Source organism: Cebidichthys violaceus, unplaced genomic scaffold (assembly GCF_023349555.1).
Source record: "Cebidichthys violaceus isolate CVI_PGR_0920_01 unplaced genomic scaffold, fCebVio1.0.p SCAF_32, whole genome shotgun sequence".
NCBI lineage: Eukaryota > Metazoa > Chordata > Actinopteri > Perciformes > Stichaeidae > Cebidichthys > Cebidichthys violaceus.
In genome coordinates, this window is record NW_027176506.1 from 2,650,038 (window position 1) to 2,672,527 (window position 22,490).

The following is a 22,490-nucleotide window of genomic DNA, read 5'->3' on the forward strand; positions in this document are numbered from 1 at the left end:
AGCGAGTCAAAAACTTTGTACCTTAACAAAACGTTTCTTCCACAATTTAGCCAATGTCGTGCCCATACCAGTATGGTAGAGTCTTGGTAAAAGTGTAGCTGGTTCGTCTTCTTAGCAGAACACCCAGCATTTTTTTATTACCAAGAGAAAAAGACTTAACACACATGCCTAACAATAGAGAATTTTGTCAGGAAGACATCAAACGTTGAGAAGTTTCAATGGCTCGTTGGTCTAGGGGTATGATTCTTACTTCTTGTGCGAGAGGTCCTGGGTCCAAATCCCCCAGGAGCCCAGACTTTGTGTTTGGCTAATGTTGACTGTTTAATTAAGCGAGCCAAAAACTTTGTACCTGAAGTAAATTTTCTTCCACAATTTAGCCAATGTTATGCCAATACCAGTATGGTAGAGACTTAGTAAAAGTGTAGCTGGTTTCGTCTTCTTAGCAGAACACCCAGCATTTTTTAAATACCAAGAGACAAATACTTAACACACATGCCTAACAATAGAGAATTTCGTCAGGAAGACATCAAACGTTAAGCAGTTTTAATGACTCGGTGGTCTACGGGTATGATTCTCACTGTGTGTGCGAGAGGTCCTGGGTCCAAATCCCGGACGAGCCCAGAATTTGTGTTTGGCTAATGTTGACTGTTTAATTGAGCGAGCCAAAAACTTTGTACCTTACGAAAACGTTTCTTCCACAATTTAGCCAATGTCGTGCCCATACCAGTATGGTAGAGACTTGACAAATATGTAGCTGGTTCATCTTCTTAGCAGAACACCCAGCATCTTTTTATTACCAAGAGACAAAGACTTAATACACATGCCTAACAATAGAGAATTTCGTCAGTCAGACATCAAACCTTAAATGGCTTTTATGGCTCGTTGGTCTAAGGGTATGATTCTTGCTTAGGGTGCGAGAGGTCCCGTGTTCAGTTTCCAGACGAGCCCTGAATTTGTGTTTGGCTAATGTTGACTGTTTAATTGAGCGCGTTAAAAACTTTACACCTTAAGAAAACGTTTCTTCCACAATTTAGCCGATGACGTGCCCATACCAGTATGGTAGAGTCTTGGTAAAAGTGTAGCTGGTTCGTCTTCTTAGCAGAACTCCCATCATTTTTTTATTACCAATAGACAAATACTTAATACACATCCCTAACAATAGAGAATTTCGTCAGGAAGACATCAAACGTTAAGCAGTTTTAATGGCTCGTTGGTCTAGGGGTATGATTCTCTCATAGGGTGCGAGAGGTCTGGGGTCCAATTACCGGACGAGCCCAGAATTTGTGTTTGGCTAATGTTTACTGTTTAATTGATCGCGTTAAAAACTTTGTACTTTAAGAAAACGTTTCTTCCACAATTTAGCCGATGTCGTGCCCATACCAGTATGGTAGAGTCTTGGTAAAAGTGTAGCTGGTTCGTCTTCTTAGCAGAACACTCAGTTTTTTTTATTACCAAGAGACAAAGACTTAACACACATGCCTAACAATAGAGAATTTCGTCAGGAAGACATCAAACGTTAAGCAGTTTTAATGACTCAGTGGTCTACGGGTATGATTCTCACTGTGTCTGCGAGAGGTCCTGGGTCCAAATCCCGGACGAGCCCAGAATTTGTGTTTGGCTAATGTTGACTGTTAAATTAAGCGAGCCAAAAACTTTGTACCTTAAGAAAACGTTTCTTCCACAATTTAGCCAATGTCGTGCCCATACCAGTATGGTAGAATCTTGGTAAAAGTGTAATTGTTTCGTCTTCTTACCAGAACACTCATTTTTTTTTAATGCCAAGGGAAAAAGACTTAATACACATGCCTAACAATAAAGAATTTCGTCAGGCAGACATCAAATGTTGAGGTGTTTTAATGGCTTGTTGGTCTAGGGGTATGATTCTCACTTAGGGTGCGAGAGGTCCTGGGTCCAATTCCCGGATGAGCCCAGAAGTTGTGTTTGGCTAATGTTGACTGTTAAATTAAGCGAGTCAAAAACTTTGTACCTTACGAAAACGTTTCTTCCACAATTTAGACAATGTCGTACCCATACCAGTATGGTAGAGTCTTGGTAAAAGTGTAGCTGGTTCGTCTTCTTAGCAGAACACTCAGTTTTTTTTATTACCAAGAGACAAAGACTTAACACACATGCCTAACAATAGAGAATTTCGTCAGGAAGACATCAAACGTTAAGCAGTTTTAATGGCTTGTTGGTCTAGGGGTATGATTTTCACTTAGGGTGCGAGAGATCCCGTGTCCAATTCCCGGACGAGCCCAGAATTTGTGTTTGGCTAATGTTGACTGTTTAATTGAACGCGTTAAAAACTTTGTACCTTAAGAAAAAGTTTCTTCCACAATTTAGCCGATGTCGTGCCCATACCAGTATGGTAGAGACTTAGTAAAAGTGTAGCTGGTTTCGTCTTCTTAGCAGAACACCCAGCATTTTTTAAATACCAAGAGACAAATACTTAACACACATGCCTAACAATAGAGAATTTCGTCAGGAAGACATCAAACGTTAAGCAGTTTTAATGACTCGGTGGTCTACGGGTATGATTCTCACTGTGTGAGCGTGAGGTCCTGGGTCCAAATCCCGGACGAGCCCAGAATTTGTGTTTGGCTAATGTTGACTGTTTAATTGAGCGAGCCAAAAACTTTGTACCTTACGAAAACGTTTCTTCCACAATTTAGCCAATGTCGTGCCCATACCAGTATGGTAGAGACTTGGCAAAAATGTAGCTGGTTCATCTTCTTAGCAGAACACCCAGCATCTTTTTATTACCAAGAGACAAAGACTTAATACACATGCCTAACAATAGAGAATTTCGTCAGTCAGACATCAAACCTTAACTGGTTTTAATGGCTCGTTGGTCTAGGGGTATGATTCTCGCTTCGGGTGCGAGAGGTCCCGGGTCCAAATCCCGGACGAGCCCAGAATTTGTGTTTGGCTAATGTTGACTTTTGAATTAAGCGAGCCAAAAACTTTGTACATTAAGAAAATATTTCTTCCACAATTTAGCCAATGTCGTGCCCATACCAGTATGGTAGTCTTGGCAAAAGTGTAGCTGGTTCGTCTTCTTAGCAGAACACCCAGCATTTTTTTATTACCAAGATAAAAAGACTTAACACACATGCCTAACAATAGAGAATTTCGTCAGGAAGACATCAAACGTTGAGAAGTTTCAATGGCTCGTTGGTCTAGGGGTATGATTCTTACTTCTTGTGCGAGAGGTCCTGGATCCAAATCCCCCAGTAGCCCAGAATTTGTGTTTGGCTAATGTTGACTGTTTAATTAAGCGAGCCAAAAACTTTGTACCTGAAGTAAATTTTCTTCCACAATTTAGCCAATGTTGTGCCCATACCAGTATGGTAGAGATTTAGTAAAGGTGTAGATGGTTTCATCTTCTTAGCAGAACACCCAGCATTTTTTTAATACCAAGAGACAAACACTTAACACACATTCCTAACAATAGAGAATTTCTTCAGAAAGACATCAAACATTGAGAAGTTTTTAAAGGCTCCTTGGTCTAGGGGTATAATTTTTGCTTTGGGTGCGAAAGGTCCTGGGTTCAGATCCCGGACGAGCCCAGAATTTGTGTTTGGCTAATGTTGACTGTTTAATTAAGCGAGCCAAAAACTTTGTATCTTAAGTAAATTTTCTTCAACAATTTAGCCAATGTCGTGCCCATACCAGTATGGTAGAGTCTTGGCAAAAGTGTAGCTGGTTCATCTTCTTAGCAGAACACCCAGCATCTTTTTATTACCAAGAGACAAAGACTTAATACACATGCCTAACAATAGAGAATTTCGTCAGTCAGACATCAAACGTTAAGCAGTTTTAATGGCTCGTTGGTCTAGGGATATGATTCTCTCATAGGGTGCGAGAGGTCTGGGGTCCAATTACCGGACGAGCCCAGAATTTGTGTTTGGCTAATGTTTACTGTTTAATTGATCGCGTTAAAAACTTTGTACTTTAAGAAAACGTTTCTTCCACAATTTAGCCGATGTCGTGCCCATACCAGTATGGTAGAGTCTTGGTAAAAGTGTAGCTGGTTCGTCTTCTTAGCAGAACACTCAGTTTTTTTTATTACCAAGAGACAAAGACTTAACACACATGCCTAACAATAGAGAATTTCGTCAGGAAGACATCAAACGTTAAGCAGTTTCAATGGCTCGTTGGTCTAGGGGTATGATTCTCGCTTGGGGTGCGAGAGGTCCCAGGTCCAAATCCCGGAAGAGCCCAGAATTTGTGTTTGGCTAATGTTGACTGTTAAATTAAGCGAGCCAAAAACTTTGTAACTTAAGAAAACGTTTCTTCCACAATTTAGCCAATGTCGTGCCCATACCAGTATGGTAGAGACTTAGTAAAAGTGTAGCTGGTTCGTCTTCTTAGCATAACAACCAGCATTTTTTTTATTACCAAGAGACAAAGACTTAACACACATGCCTAACAATAGAGAATTTCGTCAGGAAGACATCAAACGTTAAGCAGTTTTAATGACTCAGTGGTCTACGGGTATGATTCTCACTGTGTCTGCGAGAGGTCCTGGGTCCAAATCCCGGACGAGCCCAGAATTTGTGTTTGGCTAATGTTGACTGTTAAATTAAGCGAGCCAAAAACTTTGTACCTTAAGAAAACGTTTCTTCCACAATTTAGCCAATGTCGTGCCCATACCAGTATGGTAGAATCTTGGTAAAAGTGTAATTGTTTCGTCTTCTTACCAGAACACTCATTTTTTTTTAATGCCAAGGGAAAAAGACTTAATACACATGCCTAACAATAGAGAATTTCGTCAGTCAGACATCAAACCTTAAATGGTTTTAATTGCTCGTTGGTCTAGGGGTATGATTCTCGCTTAGGGTGCGAGAGGTCCCGTGTTCAGTTTCCAGACGAGCCCAGAAGTTGTGTTTGGCTAATGTTGACTGTTAAATTAAGCGAGTCAAAAACTTTGTACCTTAACAAAACGTTTCTTCCACAATTTAGCCAATGTCGTACCCATACCAGTATGGTAGAGTCTTGGTAAAAGTGTAGCTGGTTCGTCTTCTTAGCAGAACACTCAGTTTTTTTTATTACCAAGAGACAAAGACTTAACACACATGCCTAACAATAGAGAATTTTGTCAGGAAGACATCAAACGTTAAGCAGTTTTAATGGCTTGTTGGTCTAGGGGTATGATTTTCACTTAGGGTGCGAGAGGTCCCGGGTCCAATTCCCGGACGAGCCCAGAATTTGTGTTTGGCTAATGTTGACTGTTTAATTGAAAGCGTTAAAAACTTTGTACCTTAAGAAAAAGTTTCTTCCACAATTTAGCCGATGTCGTGCCCATACCAGTATGGTAGAGACTTAGTAAAAGTGTAGCTGGTTTCGTCTTCTTAGCAGAACACCCAGCATTTTTTAAATACCAAGAGACAAATACTTAACACACATTCCTAACAATAGAGAATTTCGTCAGGAAGACATCAAACATTGAGAAGTTTCAATGGCTCGTTGGTCTAGGGGTATGATTCTTACTTCTTGTGCGAGAGGTCCTGGATCCAAATCCCCCAGTAGCCCAGAATTTGTGTTTGGCTAATGTTGACTGTTTAATTAAGCGAGCCAAAAACTTTGTACCTGAAGTAAATTTTCTTCCACAATTTAGCCAATGTTGTGCCCATACCAGTATGGTAGAGATTTAGTAAAAGTGTAGATGGTTTCGTCTTCTTAGCAGAACACCCAGCATTTTTTTAATACCAAGAGACAAATACTTAACACACATTCCTAACAATAGAGAATTTCTTCAGAAAGACATCAAACATTGAGAAGTTTTTAAAGGCTCCTTGGTCTAGGGGTATAATTTTTGCTTTGGGTGCGAGAGGTCCTGGGTTCAGATCCCGGACGAGCCCAGAATTTGTGTTTGGCTAATGTTGACTGTTTAATTAAGCGAGCCAAAAACTTTGTACCTTAAGTAAATTTTCTTCAACAATTTAGCCAATGTCGTGCCCATACCAGTATGGTAGAGTCTTGGCAAAAGTGTAGCTGGTTCATCTTCTTAGCAGAACACCCAGCATCTTTTTATTACCAAGAGACAAAGACTTAATACACATGCCTAACAATAGAGAATTTCGTCAGTCAGACATCAAACCTTAAATGGTTTTAATGGCTCGTTGGTCTAGGGGTATGATTCTCGCTTAGGGTGCGAGAGGTCCTGGGTCCAATTCCCGGACGAGCCCAGAAGTTGTGTTTGGCTAATGTTGACTGTTAAATTAAGCGAGTCAAAAACTTTGTACCTTAACAAAACGTTTCTTCCACAATTTAGCCAATGTCGTACCCATACCAGTATGGTAGAGTCTTGGTAAAAGTGTAGCTGGTTCGTCTTCTTAGCAGAACACTCAGTTTTTTTTATTACCAAGAGACAAAGACTTAACACACATGCCTAACAATAGAGAATTTTGTCAGGAAGACATCAAACGTTAAGCAGTTTTAATGGCTTGTTGGTCTAGGGGTATGATTTTCACTTAGGGTGCGAGAGGTCCCGGGTCCAATTCCCGGACGAGCCCAGAATTTGTGTTTGGCTAATGTTGACTGTTTAATTGAAAGCGTTAAAAACTTTGTACCTTAAGAAAAAGTTTCTTCCACAATTTAGCCGATGTCGTGCCCATACCAGTATGGTAGAGACTTAGTAAAAGTGTAGATGGTTTCGTCTTCTTAGCAGAACACCCAGCATTTTTTAAATACCAAGAGACAAATACTTAACACACATTCCTAACAATAGAGAATTTCGTCAGGAAGACATCAAACATTGAGAAGTTTTTAAAGGCTCCTTGGTCTAGGGGTATGATTCTTGCTTTGGGTGCGAGAGGTCCCGGGTCCAATTCCCGGACGAGCCCAGAAGTTGTGTTTGGCTATTGTTGACTGTTAAATTAAGCGAGCTAAAAACTTTGTACCTTAAGAAAACGTTTCTTCCACAATTTAGCCGATGTCGTGCCCATACCAGTATGGGAGAGTCTTGGTAAAAGTGTAGCTGGTTCGTCTTCTTAGCAGAACACCCAGCATTTTTTTATTACCAAGAGACAAATACCTAATACACATGCGTAACAATAGAGAATTTCGTCAGGAAGACAACAAATGTTGAGCAGATTTAATGGTTTGTTGGTCTAGGGTTATGATTCTCGCCTTGGGTGCGAGTGGTCCAGGGTCCAACTCCCGGACGAGCCCAGAATTTGTGTTTGGCTAATGTTTACTGTTTAATTGACCGCGTTAAAAACTTTGTACCTTAAGAAAACGTTTCTTCCACAATTTAGCCAATGTTGTGCCCATACCAGTATGGTAGTCTTGGCAAAAGTGTAGCTGGTTCGTCTTCTTAGCAGAACACCCAGCATTTTTTTATTACCAAGATAAAAAGACTTAACACACATGCCTAACAATAGAGAATTTCGTCAGGAAGACATCAAACGTTGAGAAGTTTCAATGGCTCGTTGGTCTAGGGGTATGATTCTTACTTCTTGTGCGAGAGGTCCTGGATCCAAATCCCCCAGTAGCCCAGAATTTGTGTTTGGCTAATGTTGACTGTTTAATTAAGCGAGCCAAAAACTTTGTACCTGAAGTAAATTTTCTTCCACAATTTAGCCAATGTTGTGCCCATACCAGTATGGTAGAGATTTAGTAAAAGTGTAGATGGTTTCGTCTTCTTAGCAGAACACCCAGCATTTTTTTAATACCAAGAGACAAATACTTAACACACATTCCTAACAATAGAGAATTTCTTCAGAAAGACATCAAACATTGAGAAGTTTTTAAAGGCTCCTTGGTCTAGGGGTATAATTTTTGCTTTGGGTGCGAGAGGTCCTGGGTTCAGATCCCGGACGAGCCCAGAATTTGTGTTTGGCTAATGTTGACTGTTTAATTAAGCGAGCCAAAAACTTTGTACCTTAAGTAAATTTTCTTCAACAATTTAGCCAATGTCGTGCCCATACCAGTATGGTAGAGTCTTGGCAAAAGTGTAGCTGGTTCATCTTCTTAGCAGAACACCCAGCATCTTTTTATTACCAAGAGACAAAGACTTAATACACATGCCTAACAATAGAGAATTTCGTCAGTCAGACATCAAACCTTAAATGGTTTTAATTGCTCGTTGGTCTAGGGGTATGATTCTTGCTTAGGGTGCGAGAGGTCCCGTGTTCAGTTTCCAGACGAGCCCTGAATTTGTGTTTGGCTAATGTTGACTGTTTAATTGAGCGCGTTAAAAACTTTATAACTTAAGAAAACGTTTCTTCCACAATTTAGCCGATGACGTGCCCATACCAGTATGGTAGAGTCTTGGTAAAAGTGTAGCTGGTTCGTCTTCTTAGCAGAACTCCCATCATTTTTTTATTACCAATAGACAAATACTTAATACACATCCCTAACAATAGAGAATTTCGTCAGGAAGACATCAAACGTTAAGCAGTTTTAATGGCTCGTTGGTCTAGGGGTATGATTCTCTCATAGGGTGCGAGAGGTCTGGGGTCCAATTACCGGACGAGCCCAGAATTTGTGTTTGGCTAATGTTTACTGTTTAATTGATCGCGTTAAAAACTTTGTACTTTAAGAAAACGTTTCTTCCACAATTTAGCCGATGTCGTGCCCATACCAGTATGGTAGAGTCTTGGTAAAAGTGTAGCTGGTTCGTCTTCTTAGCAGAACACTCAGTTTTTTTTATTACCAAGAGACAAAGACTTAACACACATGCCTAACAATAGAGAATTTCGTCAGGAAGACATCAAACGTTAAGCAGTTTCAATGGCTCGTTGGTCTAGGGGTATGATTCTCGCTTTGGGTGCGAGAGGTCCCGGGTCCAAATCCCGGACGAGCCCAGAATTTGTGTTTGGCTAATGTTGACTGTTAAATTAAGCGGGCCAAAAACTTTGTACCTTAAGAAAACGTTTCTTCCACAATTTAGCCAATGTCGTGCCCATACCAGTATGGTAGAGACTTAGTAAAAGTGTAGCTGGTTCGTCTTCTTAGCAGAACAACCAGCATTTTTTTTATTACCAAGAGACAAAGACTTAACACACATGCCTAACAATAGAGAATTTCGTCAGGAAGACATCAAACGTTAAGCAGTTTTAATGACTCGGTGATCTACGGGTATGATTCTCACTGTGTGTGCGAGAGGTCCTGGGTCCAAATCCCGGACGAGCCCAGAATTTGTGTTTGGCTAATGTTGACTATTAAATTAAGCGAGCCAAAAACTTTGTACCTTAAGAAAACGTTTCTTCCACAATTTAGCCAATGTCGTGCCCATACCAGTATGGTAGAATCTTGGTAAAAGTGTAATTGTTTCGTCTTCTTACCAGAACACTCATTTTTTTTTAATGCCAAGGGAAAAAGACTTAATACACATGCCTAACAATAAAGAATTTCGTCAGGCAGACATCAAATGTTGAGGTGTTTTAATGGCTCGTTGGTCTAGGGGTATGATTCTCGCTTAGGGTGCGAGAGGTCCTGGGTCCAATTCCCGGACGAGCCCAGAAGTTGTGTTTGGCTAATACTGACTGTTAAATTAAGCGAGTCAAAAACTTTGTACCTTAACAAAACGTTTCTTCCACAATTTAGCCAATGTCGTACCCATACCAGTATGGTAGAGTCTTGGTAAAAGTGTAGCTGGTTCGTCTTCTTAGCAGAACACTCAGTTTTTTTTATTACCAAGAGACAAAGACTTAACACACATGCCTAACAATAGAGAATTTCGTCAGGAAGACATCAAACGTTAAGCAGTTTTAATGGCTTGTTGGTCTAGGGGTATGATTCTCACTTAGGGTGCGAGAGGTCCCGGGTCCAATTCCCGGACGAGCCCAGAATTTGTGTTTAGCTAATGTTGACTGTTTAATTGAACGCGTTAAAAACTTTGTACCTTAAGAAAAAGTTTCTTCCACAATTTAGCCGATGTCGTGCCCATACCAGTATGGTAGAGTCTTGGTAAAAGTGTAGCTGGTTCGTCTTCTTAGCAGAACACCCAGCATTTTTTTATTACCAAGAGAAAAAGACTTAACACACATGTCTAACAATAGAGAATTTTGTCAGGAAGACATCAAATGTTGAGAAGTTTCAATGGCTCGTTGGTCTAGGGGTATGCTTCTTGCTTCTTGTGCGAGAGGTCCTGGGTCCAAATCCCCCAGGAGCCCAGAATTTGTGTTTGGCTAATGTTGACTGTTTAATTAAGCGAGCCAAAAACTTTGTACCTGAGATAAATTTTCTTCCACAATTTAGCCAATGTTATGCCAATACCAGTATGGTAGAGACTTAGTAAAAGTGTAGCTGGTTTTGTCTTCTTAGCAGAACACCCAGCATTTTTTAAATACCAAGAGACAAATACTTAACACACATGCCTAACAATAGAGAATTTCGTCAGGAAGACATCAAACGTTAAGCAGTTTTAATGACTCGGTGGTCTACGGGTATGATTCTCACTGTGTGTGCGAGAGGTCCTGGGTCCAAATCCCGGACGAGCCCAGAATTTGTGTTTGGCTAATGTTGACTGTTTAATTGAGCGAGCCAAAAACTTTGTACCTTACGAAAACGTTTCTTCCACAATTTAGCCAATGTCGTGCCCATACCAGTATGGTAGAGACTTGACAAAAATGTAGCTGGTTCATCTTCTTAGCAGAACACCCAGCATCTTTTTATTACCAAGAGACAAAGACTTAATACACATGCCTAACAATAGAGAATTTCGTCAGTCAGACATCAAACCTTAACTGGTTTTAATGGCTCGTTGGTCTAGGGTTATGATTCTCGCCTTGGGTGCGAGAGGTCCAGGGTCCAACTCCCGGACAAGCCCAGAATTTGTGTTTGGCTAATGTTGACCGTTTAATTAAGCGAGCCAAAAACTTTGTACCTTAAGTAAATTTTCTTCAACAATTTAGCCAATGTCGTGCCCATACCAGTATGGTAGAGTCTTGGCAAAAGTGTAGCTGGTTCATCTTCTTAGCAGAACACCCAGCATCTTTTTATTACCAAGAGACAAAGACTTAATACACATGCCTAACAATAGAGAATTTCGTCAGTCAGACATCAAACCTTAAATGGCTTATATGGCTCGTTGGTCTAGGGGTATGATTCTTGCTTAGGGTGCGAGAGGTCCCATGTTCAGTTTCCAGATGAGCCCTGAATTTGTGTTTGGCTAATGTTGACTGTTTAATTGAGCGCGTTAAAAACTTTACACCTTAAGAAAACGTTTCTTCCACAATTTAGCCGATGACGTGCCCATACCAGTATGGTAGAGTCTTGGTAAAAGTGTAGCTGGTTCGTCTTCTTAGCAGAACTCCCATCATTTTTTTATTACCAATAGACAAATACTTAATACACATCCCTAACAATAGAGAATTTCGTCAGGAAGACATCAAACGTTAAGCAGTTTTAATGACTCGGTGGTCTACGGGTATGATTCTCACTGTGTGTGCGAGAGGTCCTGGGTCCAAATCCCGGACGAGCCCAGAATTTGTGTTTGGCTAATGTTGACTGTTTAATTGAGCGAGCCAAAAACTTTGTACCTTACGAAAACGTTTCTTCCACAATTTAGCCAATGTCGTGCCCATACCAGTATGGTAGAGACTTGACAAAAATGTAGCTGGTTCATCTTCTTAGCAGAACACCCAGCATCTTTTTATTACCAAGAGACAAAGACTTAATACACATGCCTAACAATAGAGAATTTCGTCAGTCAGACATCAAACCTTAACTGGTTTTAATGGCTCGTTGGTCTAGGGTTATGATTCTCGCCTTGGTTGCGAGAGGTCCAGGGTCCAACTCCCGGACGAGCCCAGAATTTGTGTTTGGCTGATGTTGACTGTTTAATTAAGCGAGCCAAAAACTTTGTACCTTAAGTAAATTTTCTTCAACAATTTAGCCAATGTCGTGCCCATACCAGTATGGTAGAGTCTTGGCAAAAGTGTAGCTGGTTCATCTTCTTAGCAGAACACCCAGCATCTTTTTATTACCAAGAGACAAAGACTTAATACACATGCCTAACAATAGAGAATTTCGTCAGTCAGACATCAAACCTTAAATGGCTTTTATGGCTCGTTGGTCTAGGGGTATGATTCTTGCTTAGGGTGCGAGAGGTCCCGTGTTCAGTTTCCAGACGAGCCCTGAATTTGTGTTTGGCTAATGTTGACTGTTTAATTGAGCGCGTTAAAAACTTTACACCTTAAGAAAACGTTTCTTCCACAATTTAGCCGATGACGTGCCCATACCAGTATGGTAGAGTCTTGGTAAAAGTGTAGCTGGTTCGTCTTCTTAGCAGAACTCCCATCATTTTTTTATTACCAATAGACAAATACTTAATACACATCCCTAACAATAGAGAATTTCGTCAGGAAGACATCAAACGTTAAGCAGTTTTAATGGCTCGTTGGTCTAGGGGTATGATTCTCTCATAGGGTGCGAGAGGTCTGGGGTCCAATTACCGGACGATCCCAGAATTTGTGTTTGGCTAATGTTTACTGTTTAATTGATCGCGTTAAAAACTTTGTACTTTAAGAAAACGTTTCTTCCACAATTTAGCCGATGTCGTGCCCATACCAGTATGGTAGAGTCTTGGTAAAAGTGTAGCTGGTTCGTCTTCTTAGCAGAACACTCAGTTTTTTTTATTACCAAGAGACAAAGACTTAACACACATGCCTAACAATAGAGAATTTCGTCAGGAAGACATCAAACGTTAAGCAGTTTCAATGGCTCGTTGGTCTAGGGGAATGATTCTCGCTTAGGGTGCGAGAGGTCCCGGGTCCAATTCCCGGACGAGCCCACAAGTTGTGTTTGGCTAATGTTGACTGTTAAATTAAGTGAGCCAAAAACTTTGTACCTTAAGAAAACTTTAATTCCACAATTTAGCCAATGTCGTGCCCATACCAGTATAGTAGAGGCTTAGTAAAAGTGTAGCTGGTTCGTCTTCTTAGCAGAACACCCAGCATTTTTTTTATTACCAAGAGACAAAGACTTAACACGCATGCCTAACAATAGAGAATTTCGTCAGTAAGACATAAAACGTTGAGCAGTTTTAATGGCTCGTTGGTCTAGGGGTTGATTGTTGCTTCAGGTGCCGGAGGTCCTGGGTCCAAATCCCGCAGGAGCCCATAATTTGTGTTTGGCTAATGTTGACTGTTTAATTAAGCGAGCTAAAAACTTTGTACCTTAAGAAAACGTTTCTTTTACAATTTAGCCGATGTCGTGCCCATACCAGTATGGTAGAGTCTTGGCAAAAGTGTAGCTGGTTCGTCTTCTTTGTAGAACACCCAGCATTTTTTTATTACCAAGAGACAAATACTTAATACATATGCGTAACAATAGAGAATTTCGTCAGGAAGACATCGAACGTTGAGCAGTTTTAATGGCTCGTTGGTCTAGGGTTATGATTCTCGCTTTGGGTGCGAGAGGTCCCGGGTCCAAATACCGGACGATCCCAGAATTTGTGTTTGGCTAATGTTTACTGTTTAATTGAGCGCGTTAAAAACTTTGTACCTTAAGAAAACGTTTCTTCCACAATTTAGCCGATGTCTTGCCCATACCAGTATGGTAGAGTCTTGGTAAAATTGTAGCTGGTTCGTCTTCTTTGCAGAACACTCAGTTTTTTTTAATGCCAAGAGAAAAAGACTTAATACACATGCCTAACAATAAAGAATTTCATCAGGCAGACATCAAATATTGAGGTGTTTCAATGGCTCGTTGGTCTAGGGGAATGATTCTCGCTTAGGGTGCGAGAGGTCCTGTGTCCAAATCCCCCAGGAGCCCAGAATTTGTGTTTGGCTAATGTTGACTGTTTAATTAAGCGAGCCAAAAACTTTGTACCTGAAGTAAATTTTCTTCCACAATTTAGCCAATGTTATGCCAATACCAGTATGGTAGAGACTTAGTAAAAGTGTAGCTGGTTCGTCTTCTTAGCAGAACACCCAGCATTTTTTTTATTACCAAGAGACAACGACTTAACACGCATGCCTAACAATAGAGAATTTCGTCAGTAAGACATAAAACGTTGAGCAGTTTTAATGGCTCGTTGGTCTAGGGGTTGATTGTTGCTTCAGGTGCCAGAGGTCCCGTGTCCAAATCCTGCAGGAGCCCAGAATTTGTGTTTGGCTAATCTTGACTGTTTAATTAAGCGAGCCAAAAACTTTGTACCTTAAGTAAATTTTCTTCCACAATTTAGCCAATGTCGTGCCCATACCAGTATGGTAGAATCTTGATAAAAGTGTAGCTGTTTCGTCTTCTTACCAGAACACTCAGTTTTTTTTAATGCCAAGAGAAAAAGACTTAATACACATGCCTAACAATAGAGAATTTCGTCAGGAAGACAACAAATGTTGAGCAGTTTTAATGGCTTGTTGGTCTAGGGTTATGATTCTCGCCTTGGGTGCGAGTGGTCCAGGGTCCAACTCCCGGACGAGCCCAGAATTTGTGTTTGGCTAATGTTTACTGTTTAATTGATCGCATTAAAAACTTTGTACCTTAAGAAAACGTTTCTTCCACAATTTAGCCAATGTCGTGCCCATACCAGTATAGTAGAGACTTAGTAAAAGTGTAGCTGGTTCGTCTTCTTAGCAGAACACCCAGCATTGTTTTTATTACCAAGAGACAAAGACTTAACACACATGCCTAACAATAGAGAATTTCGTCAGTCAGACATCAAATATTGAGGTGCTTCAATGGCTCGTTGGTCTAGGGGAATGATTCTCGCTTAGGGTGCGAGAGGTCCCGGGTCCAATTCCCGGACGAGCCCACATGTTGTGTTTGGCTAATGTTGACTGTTAAATTAAGCGAGCCAAAAACTTTGTACCTTAAGAAAACTTTAATTCCACAATTTAGCCAATGTCGTGCCCATACCAGTATAGTAGAGGCTTAGTAAAAGTGTAGCTGGTTCGTCTTCTTAGCAGAACACCCAGCATTTTTTTTATTACCAAGAGACAAAGACTTAACACGCATGCCTAACAATAGAGAATTTCGTCAGTAAGACATAAAACGTTGAGCAGTTTTAATGGCTCGTTGGTCTAGGGGTTGATTGTTGCTTCAGGTGCCAGAGGTCCGGGGTCCAAATCCCGCAGGATCCCATAATTTGTGTTTGGCTAATGTTGACTGTTTAATTAAGCGAGCCAAAAACTTTGTACCTCAAGTAAATTTTCTTCCACAATTTAGCCAATGTCGTGCCCATACCAGTATGGTAGAATCTTGATAAAAGTGTAGCTGTTTCGTCTTCTTACCAGAACACTCAGTTTTTTTTAATGCCAAGAGAAAAATACTTAATACACATGCCTAACAATAGAGAATTTCGTCAGGAAGACAACAAATGTTGAGCAGTTTTAATGGCTTGTTGGTCTAGGGTTATGATTCTCTCCTTGGGTGCGAGTGGTCCAGGGTCCAACTCCCGGACGAGCCCAGAATTTGTGTTTGGCTAATGTTTACTGTTTAATTGATCGCATTAAAAACTTTGTACCTTAAGAAAACGTTTCTTCCACAATTTAGCCAATGTCGTGCCCATACCAGTATAGTAGAGACTTAGTAAAAGTGTAGCTGGTTCGTCTTCTTAGCAGAACACCCAGCATTGTTTTTATTACCAAGAGACAAAGACTTAACACACATGCCTAACAATAGAGAATTTCGTCAGTCAAACATCAAACCTTAAATGGTTTTAATGGCTCGTTGGTCTAGGGGTATGAATCTCGCTTCGGGTGCGAGCGGTCCGGGGTCCAAATCCTGGACGAGCCCAGAAGTTGTTTTTGGCTATTGTTGACTGTTAAATTAAGCGAGCTAAAAACTTTGTACCTTAAGAAAACGTTTCTTTTACAATTTAGCCGATGTCGTGCCCATACCAGTATGGTAGAGTCTTGGCAAAAGTGTAGCTGGTTCGTCTTCTTTGTAGAACACCCAGCATTTTTTTATTACCAATAGACAAATACTTAATACACATGCGTAACAATAGAGAATTTCGTCAGGAAGACATCGAACGTTGAGCAGTTTTAATGGCTCGTTGGTCTAGGGTTATGATTCTCGCCTTGGGTGCGAGAGGTCCCGGGTCCAAATACCGGACGATCCCAGAATTTGTGTTTGGCTAATGTTTACTGTTTAATTGAGCGCGTTAAAAACTTTGTACCTTAAGAAAACGTTTCTTCCACAATTTAGCCGATGTCTTGCCCATACCAGTATGGTAGAGTCTTGGTAAAATTGTAGCTGGTTCGTCTTCTTTGCAGAACACTCAGTTTTTTTTAATGCCAAGAGAAAAAGACTTAATACACATGCCTAACAATAAAGAATTTCATCAGGCAGACATCAAATATTGAGGTGTTTCAATGGCTCGTTGGTCTAGGGGAATGATTCTCGCTTAGGGTGCGAGAGGTCCTGTGTCCAAATCCCCCAGGAGCCCAGAATTTGTGTTTGGCTAATGTTGACTGTTTAATTAAGCGAGCCAAAAACTTTGTACCTGAAGTAAATTTTCTTCCACAATTTAGCCAATGTTATGCCAATACCAGTATGGTAGAGACTTAGTAAAAGTGTAGCTGGTTCGTCTTCTTAGCAGAACACCCAGCATTTTTTTTATTACCAAGAGACAACGACTTAACACGCATGCCTAACAATAGAGAATTTCGTCAGTAAGACATAAAACGTTGAGCAGTTTTAATGGCTCGTTGGTCTAGGGGTTGATTGTTGCTTCAGGTGCCAGAGGTCCTGGGTCCAAATCCTGCAGGAGCCCAGAATTTGTGTTTGGCTAATCTTGACTGTTTAATTAAGCGAGCCAAAAACTTTGTACCTTAAGTAAATTTTCTTCCACAATTTAGCCAATGTCGTCCCCATACCAGTATGGTAGAATGTTGGTAAAAGTGTAGCTGTTTCGTCTTCTTACCAGAACACTCAGTTTTTTTTAATGCCAAGAGAAAAAGACTTAATACACATGCCTAACAATAGAGAATTTCATCAGGAAGACAACAAATGTTGAGCAATTTTAATGGCTTGTTGGTCTAGGGTTATGATTCTCGCCTTGGGTGCGAGTGGTCCAGGGTCCAACTCCCGGACGAGCCCAGAATTTGTGTTTGGCTAATGTTTACTGTGTAATTGAGCGCGTTAAAAACTTTGTACCTTAAGAAAACGTTTCTTCCACAATTTAGCCGATGTCGTGCCCATACCAGTATGGTAGAGTCTTGGTAAAATTGTAGCTGGTTCGTCTTCTTTGCAGAACACTCAGTTTTTTTTAATGCCAAGAGAAAAAGACTTAATACACATGCCTAACAATAAAGAATTTCATCAGGCAGACATCAAATATTGAGGTGTTTCAATGGCTCGTTGGTCTAGGGGAATGATTCTCGCTTAGGGTGCGAGAGGTCCCGGGTCCAATTCCCGGACGAGCCCACAAGTTGTGTTTGGCTAATGTTGACTGTTAAATTAAGCGAGCCAAAAACTTTGTACCTTAAGAAAACTTTAATTCCACAATTTAGCCAATGTCGTGCCCATACCAGTATAGTAGAGGCTTAGTAAAAGTGTAGCTGGTTCGTCTTCTTAGCAGAACACCCAGCATTTTTTTTATTACCAAGAGACAAAGACTTAACACGCATGCCTAACAATAGAGAATTTCGTCAGTAAGACATAAAACGTTGAGCAATTTTAATGGCTCGTTGGTCTAGGGGTTGATTGTTGCTTCAGGTGCCAGAGGTCCTGTGTCCAAATCCTGCAGGAGCCCAGAATTTGTGTTTGGCTAATCTTGACTGTTTAATTAAGCGAGCCAAAAACTTTGTACCTTAAGTAAATTTTCTTCCACAATTTAGCCAATGTCGTGCCCATACCAGTATGGTAGAATCTTGATAAAAGTGTAGCTGTTTCGTCTTCTTACCAGAACACTCAGTTTTTTTTAATGCCAAGAGAAAAAGACTTAATACACATGCCTAACAATAGAGAATTTCGTCAGGAAGACAACAAATGTTGAGCAGTTTTAATGGCTTGTTGGTCTAGGGTTATGATTCTCGCCTTGGGTGCGAGTGGTCCAGGGTCCAACTCCCGGACGAGCCCAGAATTTGTGTTTGGCTAATGTTTACTGTTTAATTGATCGCATTAAAAACTTTGTACCTTAAGAAAACGTTTCTTCCACAATTTAGCCAATGTCGTGCCCATACCAGTATAGTAGAGACTTAGTAAAAGTGTAGCTGGTTCGTCTTCTTAGCAGAACACCCAGCATTGTTTTTATTACCAAGAGACAAAGACTTAACACACATGCCTAACAATAGAGAATTTCGTCAGTCAGACATCAAATATTGAGGTGTTTCAATGGCTCGTTGGTCTAGGGGAATGATTCTCGCTTAGGGTGCGAGAGGTCCCGGGTCCAATTCCCGGACGAGCCCACAAGTTGTGTTTGGCTAATGTTGACTGTTAAATTAAGCGAGCCAAAAACTTTGTACCTTAAGAAAACTTTAATTCCACAATTTAGCCAATGTCGTGCCCATACCAGTATAGTAGAGGCTTAGTAAAAGTGTAGCTGGTTCGTCTTCTTAGCAGAACACCCAGCATTTTTTTTATTACCAAGAGACAAAGACTTAACACGCATGCCTAACAATAGAGAATTTCGTCAGTAAGACATAAAACGTTGAGCAGTTTTAATGGCTCGTTGGTCTAGGGGTTGATTGTTGCTTCAGGTGCCAGAGGTCCGGGGTCCAAATCCCGCAGGATCCCATAATTTGTGTTTGGCTAATGTTGACTGTTTAATTAAGCGAGCCAAAAACTTTGTACCTCAAGTAAATTTTCTTCCACAATTTAGCCAATGTCGTGCCCATACCAGTATGGTAGAATCTTGATAAAAGTGTAGCTGTTTCGTCTTCTTACCAGAACACTCAGTTTTTTTTAATGCCAAGAGAAAAATACTTAATACACATGCCTAACAATAGAGAATTTCGTCAGGAAGACAACAAATGTTGAGCAGTTTTAATGGCTTGTTGGTCTAGGGTTATGATTCTCTCCTTGGGTGCGAGTGGTCCAGGGTCCAACTCCCGGACGAGCCCAGAATTTGTGTTTGGCTAATGTTTACTGTTTAATTGATCGCATTAAAAACTTTGTACCTTAAGAAAACGTTTCTTCCACAATTTAGCCAATGTCGTGCCCATACCAGTATAGTAGAGACTTAGTAAAAGTGTAGCTGGTTCGTCTTCTTAGCAGAACACCCAGCATTGTTTTTATTACCAAGAGACAAAGACTTAACACACATGCCTAACAATAGAGAATTTCGTCAGTCAAACATCAAACCTTAAATGTTTTTAATGGCTCGTTGGTCTAGGGGTATGAATCTCGCTTCGGGTGCGAGCGGTCCGGGGTCCAATTCCTGGACGAGCCCAGAAGTTGTTTTTGGCTATTGTTGACTGTTAAATTAAGCGAGCTAAAAACTTTGTACCTTAAGAAAACGTTTCTTTTACAATTTAGCCGATGTCGTGCCCATACCAGTATGGTAGAGTCTTGGCAAAAGTGTAGCTGGTTCGTCTTCTTTGTAGAACACCCAGCATTTTTTTATTACCAATAGACAAATACTTAATACACATGCGTAACAATAGAGAATTTCGTCAGGAAGACATCGAACGTTGAGCAGTTTTAATGGCTCGTTGGTCTAGGGTTATGATTCTCGCCTTGGGTGCGAGAGGTCCCGGGTCCAAATACCGGACGATCCCAGAATTTGTGTTTGGCTAATGTTTACTGTTTAATTGAGCGCGTTAAAAACTTTGTACCTTAAGAAAACGTTTCTTCCACAATTTAGCCGATGTCTTGCCCATACCAGTATGGTAGAGTCTTGGTAAAATTGTAGCTGGTTCGTCTTCTTTGCAGAACACTCAGTTTTTTTTAATGCCAAGAGAAAAAGACTTAATACACATGCCTAACAATAAAGAATTTCATCAGGCAGACATCAAATATTGAGGTGTTTCAATGGCTCGTTGGTCTAGGGGAATGATTCTCGCTTAGGGTGCGAGAGGTCCTGTGTCCAAATCCCCCAGGAGCCCAGAATTTGTGTTTGGCTAATGTTGACTGTTTAATTAAGCGAGCCAAAAACTTTGTACCTGAAGTAAATTTTCTTCCACAATTTAGCCAATGTTATGCCAATACCAGTATGGTAGAGACTTAGTAAAAGTGTAGCTGGTTCGTCTTCTTAGCAGAACACCCAGCATTTTTTTTATTACCAAGAGACAACGACTTAACACGCATGCCTAACAATAGAGAATTTCGTCAGTAAGACATAAAACGTTGAGCAGTTTTAATGGCTCGTTGGTCTAGGGGTTGATTGTTGCTTCAGGTGCCAGAGGTCCTGGGTCCAAATCCTGCAGGAGCCCAGAATTTGTGTTTGGCTAATCTTGACTGTTTAATTAAGCGAGCCAAAAACTTTGTACCTTAAGTAAATTTTCTTCCACAATTTAGCCAATGTCGTCCCCATACCAGTATGGTAGAATGTTGGTAAAAGTGTAGCTGTTTCGTCTTCTTACCAGAACACTCAGTTTTTTTTAATGCCAAGAGAAAAAGACTTAATACACATGCCTAACAATAGAGAATTTCATCAGGAAGACAACAAATGTTGAGCAATTTTAATGGCTTGTTGGTCTAGGGTTATGATTCTCGCCTTGGGTGCGAGTGGTCCAGGGTCCAACTCCCGGACGAGCCCAGAATTTGTGTTTGGCTAATGTTTACTGTGTAATTGAGCGCGTTAAAAACTTTGTACCTTAAGAAAACGTTTCTTCCACAATTTAGCCGATGTCGTGCCCATACCAGTATGGTAGAGTCTTGGTAAAATTGTAGCTGGTTCGTCTTCTTTGCAGAACACTCAGTTTTTTTTAATGCCAAGAGAAAAAGACTTAATACACATGCCTAACAATAAAGAATTTCATCAGGCAGACATCAAATATTGAGGTGTTTCAATGGCTCGTTGGTCTAGGGGAATGATTCTCGCTTAGGGTGCGAGAGGTCCCGGGTCCAATTCCCGGACGAGCCCACAAGTTGTGTTTGGCTAATGTTGACTGTTAAATTAAGCGAGCCAAAAACTTTGTACCTTAAGAAAACTTTAATTCCACAATTTAGCCAATGTCGTGCCCATACCAGTATAGTAGAGGCTTAGTAAAAGTGTAGCTGGTTCGACTTCTTAGCAGAACACCCAGCATTTTTTTTATTACCAAGAGACAAAGACTTAACACGCATGCCTAACAATAGAGAATTTCGTCAGTAAGACATAAAACGTTGAGCAATTTTAATGGCTCGTTGGTCTAGGGGTTGATTGTTGCTTCAGGTGCCAGAGGTCCGGGGTCCAAATCCCGCAGGAGCCCATAATTTGTGTTTGGCTAATGTTGACTGTTTAATTAAGCGAGCCAAAAACTTTGTACCTCAAGTAAATTTTCTTCCACAATTTAGCCAATGTCGTGCCCATACCAGTATGGTAGAATCTTGATAAAAGTGTAGCTGTTTCGTCTTCTTACCAGAACACTCAGTTTTTTTTAATGCCAAGAGAAAAAGACTTAATACACATGCCTAACAATAGAGAATTTCGTCAGGAAGACAACAAATGTTGAGCAGTTTTAATGGCTTGTTGGTCTAGGGTTATGATTCTCTCCTTGGGTGCGAGTGGTCCAGGGTCCAACTCCCGGACGAGCCCAGAATTTGTGTTTGGCTAATGTTTACTGTTTAATTGATCGCATTAAAAACTTTGTACCTTAAGAAAACGTTTCTTCCACAATTTAGCCGATGTCGTGCCCATACCAGTATGGTAGAGTCTTGGTAAAATTGTAGCTGGTTCGTCTTCTTTGCAGAACACTCAGTTTTTTTTAATGCCAATAGAAAAAGACTTAATACACATGCCTAACAATAAAGAATTTCATCAGGCAGACATCAAATATTGAGGTGTTTCAATGGCTCGTTGGTCTAGGGGAATGATTCTCGCTTAGGGTGCGAGAGGTCCCGGGTCCAATTCCCGGACGAGCCCACAAGTTGTGTTTGGCTAATGTTGACTGTTAAATTAAGCGAGCCAAAAACTTTGTACCTTAAGAAAACTTTAATTCCACAATTTAGCCAATGTCGTGCCCATACCAGTATAGTAGAGGCTTATTAAAAGTGTAGCTGGTTCGTCTTCTTAGCAGAACACCCAGCATTTTTTTTATTACCAAGAGACAAAGACTTAACACGCATGCCTAACAATAGAGAATTTCGTCAGTAAGACATAAAACGTTGAGCAGTTTTAATGGCTCGTTGGTCTAGGGGTTGATTGTTGCTTCAGGTGCCAGAGGTCCGGGGTCCAAATCCCGCAGGAGCCCATAATTTTTGTTTGGCTAATGTTGACTGTTTAATTAAGCGAGCCAAAAACTTTGTACCTCAAGTAAATTTTCTTCCACAATTTAGCCAATGTCGTGCCCATACCAGTATGGTAGAATCTTGATAAAAGTGTAGCTGTTTCGTCTTCTTACCAGAACACTCAGTTTTTTTTAATGCCAAGAGAAAAAGACTTAATACACATGCCTAACAATAGAGAATTTCGTCAGGAAGACAACAAATGTTGAGCAGTTTTA

General features: G+C 40.6%; 10 non-coding genes across 10 annotated transcripts; all 10 read left to right on the plus strand.

Moving 5' to 3' along the window:
- Nucleotides 1–2,842: 2,842 nt before the first annotated feature.
- On the plus strand, nucleotides 2,843–2,914 carry trnap-cgg (transfer RNA proline (anticodon CGG)). The gene has a single exon. It is a non-coding gene; the product is annotated as a tRNA-Pro (tRNA).
- A 3,205-nt stretch (nucleotides 2,915–6,119) lies between these two features.
- Nucleotides 6,120–6,191, plus strand: trnap-agg (transfer RNA proline (anticodon AGG)). The gene has a single exon. It is a non-coding gene; the product is annotated as a tRNA-Pro (tRNA).
- Nucleotides 6,192–8,741: 2,550 nt separating this feature from the next.
- On the plus strand, nucleotides 8,742–8,813 carry trnap-ugg (transfer RNA proline (anticodon UGG)). Its single transcript has one exon. It is a non-coding gene; the product is annotated as a tRNA-Pro (tRNA).
- Nucleotides 8,814–9,397: 584 nt separating this feature from the next.
- On the plus strand, nucleotides 9,398–9,469 carry trnap-agg (transfer RNA proline (anticodon AGG)). Its single transcript has one exon. It is a non-coding gene; the product is annotated as a tRNA-Pro (tRNA).
- Nucleotides 9,470–12,673: 3,204 nt separating this feature from the next.
- trnap-agg (transfer RNA proline (anticodon AGG)) lies at nucleotides 12,674–12,745 on the plus strand. Its single transcript has one exon. It is a non-coding gene; the product is annotated as a tRNA-Pro (tRNA).
- Nucleotides 12,746–14,638: 1,893 nt separating this feature from the next.
- On the plus strand, nucleotides 14,639–14,710 carry trnap-agg (transfer RNA proline (anticodon AGG)). The gene has a single exon. It is a non-coding gene; the product is annotated as a tRNA-Pro (tRNA).
- A 2,546-nt stretch (nucleotides 14,711–17,256) lies between these two features.
- On the plus strand, nucleotides 17,257–17,328 carry trnap-agg (transfer RNA proline (anticodon AGG)). The gene has a single exon. It is a non-coding gene; the product is annotated as a tRNA-Pro (tRNA).
- A 911-nt stretch (nucleotides 17,329–18,239) lies between these two features.
- Nucleotides 18,240–18,311, plus strand: trnap-agg (transfer RNA proline (anticodon AGG)). Its single transcript has one exon. It is a non-coding gene; the product is annotated as a tRNA-Pro (tRNA).
- Nucleotides 18,312–20,857: 2,546 nt separating this feature from the next.
- trnap-agg (transfer RNA proline (anticodon AGG)) lies at nucleotides 20,858–20,929 on the plus strand. Its single transcript has one exon. It is a non-coding gene; the product is annotated as a tRNA-Pro (tRNA).
- A 909-nt stretch (nucleotides 20,930–21,838) lies between these two features.
- On the plus strand, nucleotides 21,839–21,910 carry trnap-agg (transfer RNA proline (anticodon AGG)). The gene has a single exon. It is a non-coding gene; the product is annotated as a tRNA-Pro (tRNA).
- Nucleotides 21,911–22,490: the final 580 nt, after the last annotated feature.